The sequence below is a fragment of the Heteronotia binoei genome, chromosome 8 (genome assembly GCF_032191835.1).
Source record: "Heteronotia binoei isolate CCM8104 ecotype False Entrance Well chromosome 8, APGP_CSIRO_Hbin_v1, whole genome shotgun sequence".
Lineage (NCBI taxonomy): Eukaryota > Metazoa > Chordata > Lepidosauria > Squamata > Gekkonidae > Heteronotia > Heteronotia binoei.
The window spans coordinates 21,934,828-21,943,166 of NC_083230.1; positions in this window are offsets into that span (position 1 = coordinate 21,934,828).

Below are 8,339 nucleotides of genomic sequence, written 5' to 3' on the forward strand. Positions count from 1 at the left end.
AAAGTCCCTTTTACGTCAGTTCTGGCCCTCCTAACAAATGAGTTTGACATCCTGGCCCTACTGGTTCACCTTCTGTGCAGGCCTCCCTCAATAAGTCCAGGGCCAGACTTGGGCAAACAGTTTAGCTCGCAAGACACCCAAATCATGGCAGTAGGGACACAGATCCAGTCTGCTGTATGGAAGTACTTCCACATTCTGCTCAGTGATCTGTGTGTGGTGGAGTGCCAAGTATGCTGTGTATGTGTTCAGAGGGAGTAGGACTCACAGCACTTGACCACCACTGTTCCATGGAGGCATTTACTATGGTCACATCCCACTTTGCTGCCTCTGGAGGAAGATGTACCTGGGTCTGTTGCCAGGTGCAGGGTACAGGAGGGTGGGCAGGAGGGGTGTGCCACTCTGATGGTTCCTCCAGCTGCTACCACCAGGTCCCCAGACAGGCACCCTAGATGAAATCATGTGTACGGAGGTCTCTGAAATAGGGCGAGAAGGGTGAGGGGTAGGGTTTATGAGGCGATCACTCAGTATATTGGGTGAATGATTGCTGTGGATGGACAGCCATTCTTTCTCTTGAGGATGTGGGATTTCATGGGCTGACGAATCACTTGGCTCCTTGGTACACCGTCCCCTTCAGGAGGACCATGAGTTGGCAAGTGTTGCCCTCCATGTACTGTTCCACAGTGTGCCTGGTTGGGCTGAGCTTCCCAAGGCACAAGGGCAAACTGTCCACTTGACAGACACGAGAGGTCAGGAGCACTGGGGGTGGGGGCAGGTGTGTGATGGCAGAGAACTCTGTGAACATTATGGTCCAGGAGTTTCTGGCAGAGGCACCAGAGCCCCCCAAATCAGACCTTGAGTAGTGGGTATGCGAGATCTGGCTTGATCTCATCAGCATCACCATCAATCTGCTTTCCTGTCCTCCAACTTGTGTCCTGAATGAATGGGTGTTCTCCTGTCTGGAAGACATACTCATCCCACATTGGTCTCACCTAGACCCGGTCAGGGTGGACAAGCTGTCCTTTCTGAAGGTCAAACTCACCTGCACTGGACTGAGAGCATGCCTTCTGTTTGTTCCATTGTGTGTTTCCCCTCCTTTTCCTCTCAGGGTGATCCTGGCATATGGTCCATGGGTTGTGTCCCTGGTCCTCGGGGTGTGGGGGTGGCCACTTCTGCCAGGTGGGGTTGGGGTTGTCCCACAGCTAACACCACTGATGTCAACCTTGCCCTGAGGAACCATTGGAATAGCAATCCTCCTCCTCACAGCACATCCTGCAGCTCAGGAAAACTGACCAAATGGTTGGTGGTCACGACTGCCATCGTTTCCCTCTTTGTGCCTTCTCCATACCAGGAAATCCAAAAATGTTGTAGGTGACCACCATGCCCCTCTTCTCTGACTCAGGAAACCCCTCCCCAATCAAAAATTAAATAAAATGTGTCAGATGTAACCCCTATGCTCCTGGTCATTGTGCCATTACCACCCCAGAAACCCCATCCCCAAAATTGTCTCACATCATTGCCATCCTCTCCCTGTTTGCACACTTGCTGCCCCAGGAAACCAAATGAATGTGTAATGAATAAATTAATGCAAAAAAAAAAAAATTAAACTCAAACCCCACCTGTCATTTTTACATGCCCAGGTAGACAGCCCCCCCCACTGGTCTTCTCAAACAAGGGTCCATATTGATGCCATACTTCTCCCTGGTTGGGACTGAGTATCTCACGCCTGTCCCTTGTTCATAGTACTATACAGTGGGGCCGATACTCTGATCCCCACCATGTGTAGCTCACAATGGAAATAGGGCACAACGAGCTACTGGGCTCCTCAATCAAGAGCCCAACCCCAGTCCTGGGATACCAACATTATTTAAGTACTGGGGTTCCCTCACTTTATGAATGCCATGGGGGCCAATCTTACTTGGGACTGTGGTGTTGGGGGAGGGTCTCCTGTCTCCCTCCGTCTTTCAGGCCCTGTGAAACTTAGGTAAGTCCTGCAGGGCCTGGATCTCCAGCAGGAGCTCATTCCACCAGGTGGAGGCCCAGACTGAAAAGCTCCTGGCCCTCGTTGAAGCCAGTCAGGCATTCTTAGGACCAGGGATTACAAAGAGATGTTGTGTAGCTGACCTCAGAGCCCCGAAGGTGGGGGGCGGGGCTCATATGGGGAGAGACAGTCCCAAAGATATGCAGGCCCCAGGACGTAAATGGATTCTTGAGAGGTAGCCAGTGCAGTTTGCACAGCACCAGATGCATCTGTGCCCATATAGGCCTCGATGCCAATAATCAGACTGCTGCATTCTGCACCTGATGGAGTTTCCAGAGCAGGACCAATGGTAGCCCCACATAGAGAGAGTTACAGTACTCTAATCTGGAGGTGACAGTTGCATGAATCACTGTGGTTAGATCACAGGAGATAAGGTGGGGGGACCGTCAGGCCCACCTCAGATGGAAAAAGGTGGCCCGTGCAGTGGTGGCAACCTGAGCCTCCATAGATAAAGAGGCATCCAGGAATACCCCCAAGCTCTTCACCTCTTTTGATGGCACTAACTGAGCCCCATCTAAGGGTGGGAGCCTGATAATGCTGAAATGCTGAATCAAAAGTCTAACTTGTTGTACAGTAGCTTCATATGTTCATATATAGTCGAACTTTTTTTGTGTGTGTGTGCACAAGTATGCATGGCTGGAAGTCATGGCAACTTCTGGTGACCTCTGCTGGGGCAGAGAGGACATTCAGAGAAGTGGCTTGATACAACATGTCTCTGCTTCCTGCTCCTGGTATTCCAAGGAGGTCTCCCATCCAACTACTTGCCAGGACCAGCCCTGCTTAGCTTCTGAGATCTGACAAGATTGGGCTTGCCTGGGCTATCCAGGTCAGGGTTATATGGTCAAACCTTTTGAGCCACAATGGCTCAATGGATCCTTATTATTCAAGTATCAAACATGGAAGGTCAACAACAGGAAAGCTGTTGCTCTCATGCCCATGGGATGGAGAAGGTAGAGAAAGAAGTACTTTTCTCCCTTTCTCACAATACAAGAACTCGTGGGCATTCAATGAAATTGCTGAGCAGTCAGGTTAGAACTGATAAAAGGAGGTACTTCTTCACCCAAAGGGTGATTAACATGTGGAATTCACTGCCACAGGAGGTGGCGGTGGCTACAGGCATAGCCAGCTTCAAGAGGGGGTTAGATAAAAATATGGAGCAGAGGTCCATCAGTGGCTATTAGCCACAGTGTGTGTGCATGTGTGTGTGTGTGTGTATATATATATATATAAATTATTGGCCACTGTGTGATACAGAGTGTTGGACTGGATGGGCCGTTGGCCTGATCCAACATGGCTGTTCTTATGTTCTTAGAGCTACCAGGGAACAGAAGTGTCTACTAGATTAATCATTTTCCCGATCTTTTCTGTTATTACTATAGTAGTTTCTGGCATAAAAAATTCAGGTTGTACTTCATCAATGTAAAAAAGAATATACAAAAATATCTCTCTCTCTCTCTCCCCACAATTATCCTGCTTGTGGGTATGAAGCTAGGGGATATACAAACATGTATTTTTGTTTCATTTAAATTTCATCTATTTTGATATTATAATATAAAGTATATTGTTTCTAGATTGCTGCCATACATTGAATACATGACCACTAGCTAGTCAGATGGAAGTCAGAAATATTTCTGGATAATAAACGTGGCAATCAAACAAATCCTGAGCAAAACTCATCCACAGACCTCTAGACAGAGGAGTTAAGCATGTGTGTGCATGTTCCTGCTACCTCATATCTCTGGCTGTGACAACGGTTGATAGTTTTAACTATTTAAAGTACTTTCAACCAATATTTATCTTTGTAAAAGAATAAAATGGGTCTATTTTTAAAGTTGTCGGAATATTATAAGAAAACATAATATCATGGCACCCCAAATCCAATAACATCATTTAGTCACTTGCCAAATAAAAATGTGCCGCAGCATTTCTTTTAGTTAATGTAAACAGCCACTGGAAGAGAACAAAATGCGTAATTTATCCAGATATACTGATTGTGCTCCATGCAGTTTTCTGCAGCAAGCATTCATTACTGCAAAGTGTTTCATTACTATTTCATTTTGGGTTACAAAGCAATTTTTCCTCACTCTTTTCACAGGAGCAAATTTAATGGTTTAATTTCATCTTGTAGGTAGCACTGGAAAATATGACAACATTTCACATTAATACAGAAGAGTGTCTGAAATTATCATAGTAGGTTCCCGGTGCTCAAAGAGAGGAAAATGAGACTTAGAAGGAAATGAATCTATTAAGGGGGAAAAACATGCCTGACAATTTGTTATGCTCTTTACGCTGCATTTACATTTTAAGATAAATAATAAAAGTAACTGAAAACTTGCCAGGATAATTAACAGCCTGTAGCTTATGTAAATGGCATCCTCACACTGCATTAGAAAGTGCCGGGAAGGAGTAAAACCATTTAGGTCTCAGTTTTCCATCCATGGAAGAAAATTGCTGCCCAGCTGCTGGCTGTTGTTAAGGCAAGCTGAAAAGTAAACAATCCTGCAAAAAGACTGCTCAGCATCATGGACAGGTCCGCTTGGGGACAAAAGAAGCCTTTTCTACATGGAGAGGAATGCTTATGGCTTCTGGTTAGAAGACCCAGAAACTGCGCTGAGAACGACCTCTACATTTCATCCCTCCACAAAAAAATACTCTCAACAGAGTATTCTTCTAGAGCCCACTGATGTCAATGGCCTTAGAAGGGAGTAAATCTTTAAGTGAGCAGCCCCCGTTGACCTACGGTGGCCAATTCAGTGTGCATTATTCAGAAGTAAGGCCCACTGCACTCACAATACTTGGCAGGGACTATGGAGGGATCTAAAAGGGGCACAGACAAGGTATGGTGGGACTCCGTGGGAGGCTTTTTGTATAGCCCGTTAGCCCCATTCAAACCAATAAAACGATGCATCTCCTTACCCAAGACCAGAGGTTCAGGATAGTATCCCTCAAATCTTGTGTCCTTCAGATGCCACAACTGCAGGAAACATGCTCCAATAACTCCAAGTGTATGTCAGAAGTGTGTGTGGGGGGTGGGGGGTGTGCATCAATTTGTACTTTAAAGAACGGTGTCCCAATCAAAGGGGGAAAAAAGATAAAGCAACACTCCTGGAAAGGAGTAGCTTCTCTTCCTGGATATACCAAGAACACATTAATCCAGGCTCTTCTGAAACTCCAGAGTTTCTCATACCTTTCTAGCCTTAAGCCACAACCCAAGTTTGCAGTATAAATAACTGAAGCTATTGAAATTATCTATGCCAATGCAATTCCCAGGCCCAGCGTGTGGGAGTAGGACATGTAGGGGGCTGCCTCGGGCGCCACATGGCCTACAGGGTGCCACAAGGCCCCCCCCCCCTCCCCACTTGCTAGCTGGCACAGCTGTCCCTTTTCCCTGCCTGAAACTCGGGCGGAGGAAAGAGGCAGTTTGGCCTCGTTTCCCCTGCAGGGAAGACAGCTCGAGAGCAACGATGAGCCCCTGCACCAGCTCTTTCCCCTACCCGAGACTCAAGACAGAGGAAAGAGGCTCGGCTTCACTCTCTGGCTGCCTCCCCTGCAGGAGAGGCAGCCCAAGAGATAAGAGGAGGTCCCGTGCCGGCTCTTTCCCCTCGCTCTCGGGCTGGCTCCCCTGCAGGAGACGCAGCCCGAGAGCAAAGAGGAGGTCCCGCACTGGCTCTTTCCCCCAGCTGAGACTCGGGCAGAGGAAAGAGGTACGGGAAGGTTGAAGGAGAGCCCTCCCTGCAAACGGCACTGGGGGCCCTCCCCCACTGGAGGGGGGGCAGAGCCTGCTGCCCTTCCAGACTTTGCCAGGGTCTCCTGAGGCTTGGGAGTCCTCAGTGGAGGGTGACAGTGACATCATTGTGACATCACCAATGCGCATGCTTTGCGTATGCTAAGATAACTGGGGGGCACCCCTAACACTGGACCTGGCAATTCTTCTATCCTATCCTATTCTTCAAAATTAATCCTTTGCATTCTGTTTACCTGTTCACCCTTATTTAGCTTCTCTATTTCATAGAATCATAGAGTTGGAAGGGACCTTCAGGATCATCTAGTCCAACCCCCTGCACAATGCAGGAAACTCACAAATACCTCCCCCTAAATTCACAGGATCCTCATTGCTGTCAGATGGCCATCTAGCCTCTGTTTAAAAACCTCCAAGGAAGGAGAGCCCACCATCTCCTGAGGAAGCCTGTTGCACTGAGGAATCACTCTAACGGTCAGGAAGTTCTTCCAAATGTTGAGCCAGAAACTCTTTTGATTTAATTTCAACCCACTAGTTCTGGTCCTACCTTCTGGGACCACAGAAAACAATTCCACACCATCCTCTAAATGACAGCCCTTCAAGTATCTGAAGATGGTGATCATATAATCTCTCAGCCGCCTCCTCTCCAGGCTAAACATCCCCAGCTCCTTCAACCTTTCCTCATAGGACTAGGTCTCCAGACCCCTCACCATCTTCGTCACCCTCCTGTGGACCCGTTCCAGCTTGTCTATATCCTTCTTAAAATGTGGTGCCCAAAACTGAACACAATACTCCAGGTGAGGTCTTACCAGAGCAGAGTAAAGCGATACTATCACATCACGTGATCTGGATACTATACTTCTGTTGATACAGCCCAAAATTGCATTTGCCTTTTTAGCCACCACATCACACTGTTGACTCATGTTCAACGTATGGTGCATTAAGACGCCTAGATTCTTTTCGCACATACTACTGCTAAGACAGGTCTACTCCATCCTATAACCATGCATTGGATTTTTCCTACCTAAATGCAGAACTTTACATTTATCCCTGTTAAAATTCATTTTATTGGTTTTAGCCCAGTTTTCCAGCCTGTCAAGGTCATCCTGTATCCTGTTTCTGTCTTCTTCTGTGTTTGCAACCCCTCCCAAATTTAATAAGCATTCCCTCTATTCCTTCATCCAAATCATTGATAAAGATGTTGAACAAAACAGGTCCCAGGACAGATCCGTGAGGTACTCCACTTGTCACTCCTCTCCAAGAGGATGAGGAACCATTCACAAGCACGCTTTGGGTGCGATCTGTCAGCCAGTTACAGATCCACCTAACGGTAACAGGATCCAAACCACATTTTACCAACTTGTCAACAAGGATAGTATGCAGAACATTATCAAAAGCCTTACTGAAATCAAGATAAACAATGTCTACAGCATTCCCCTGATCCAGCAAGGTAGTCACTTTCTCAAAAAAAAAAAAAAAAAAAAGAGATCAGGTTAGTCTGACATGACTTGTTTTTGAGAAAACCATGTTGGCTCTTAGTAATCACATCCCTTCTTTCTAAATGTTCCAGGACCGACTGTTTGATTATTTTGTTCTAAAACTTTTCCAGCTATAGACGTCAAGCTGATGGGTTGGCAGTTACCCGGATCGTCTTTTTTCCCCTTCTTGAAGATGGGGACAACATTTGCCCACCTCCAATCTTCCGGCACCTCTCCTGCTCTCCAAGAATTCTCAAAAATAATAGCCAGAGGCTCAGAAATTACATCCGCAAGCTCTTTTAGAACCCTTGGATGCAATTCATCTGGCCCTGAGGACTTAGTTTCATTTAAAGAAACTAGGTATGTACTACCCCTATGCTGATCCTAGGTTGGAACTTCATACCCTCCTTATATGTTCTGTTTTTGCCATGTTGAGCACCATTCCCCTCAGAAGAGAAGACTGAGGAAGAGTAGGAATTGAGCAGTTCCTCCCTCTTTTCATTACCTGCTACAATTTCACTTTCTTGCCCTCGCAATGGACCTACCATGTCCCTTGCTCTTTTTCTTACTCTGAACATAAGAAAAGAACCATTTTTGTTGTTTTTAGCATCTTTGGCCAGCCTAAGCTCATACTGAGCTTTAGCTTTCCTAACTTTTTTTCTACTGGCGCCATGGTGAGTGACCAAGCATCTGATAGTGGGACCAACCTGAGGACTCCTGAGAAGGAGAAACCCGAATTCTTCCTTGACTTGGGGGCCATGTCAAAAGCACCCTGGCATATGGAGAGGTTAGGGAAGGGGAACTCCATTGCAAGAAGAGCATCTGTTCATTACCTCCCCACCCCCGGGCCTGGCAGCCATAAAAGTTGACAAAGGTGGCCAAAGCCAGGCAAGCCTGACGCCTGGCATTACTGGGAGACAACCCCGACTGGTTACCAGCTGGCACATTCGGCAGGAGTGGTGAGGGTGACGAGGAGGGAGAAGAAGAATCCCAACCCCATGGAGAGGAGGAGGAAGCACCAGGGGGTGAGGTCCCAGACAACCAAGACCCGATGACAGCTGTCATGGGACTACTCAGGATGAAG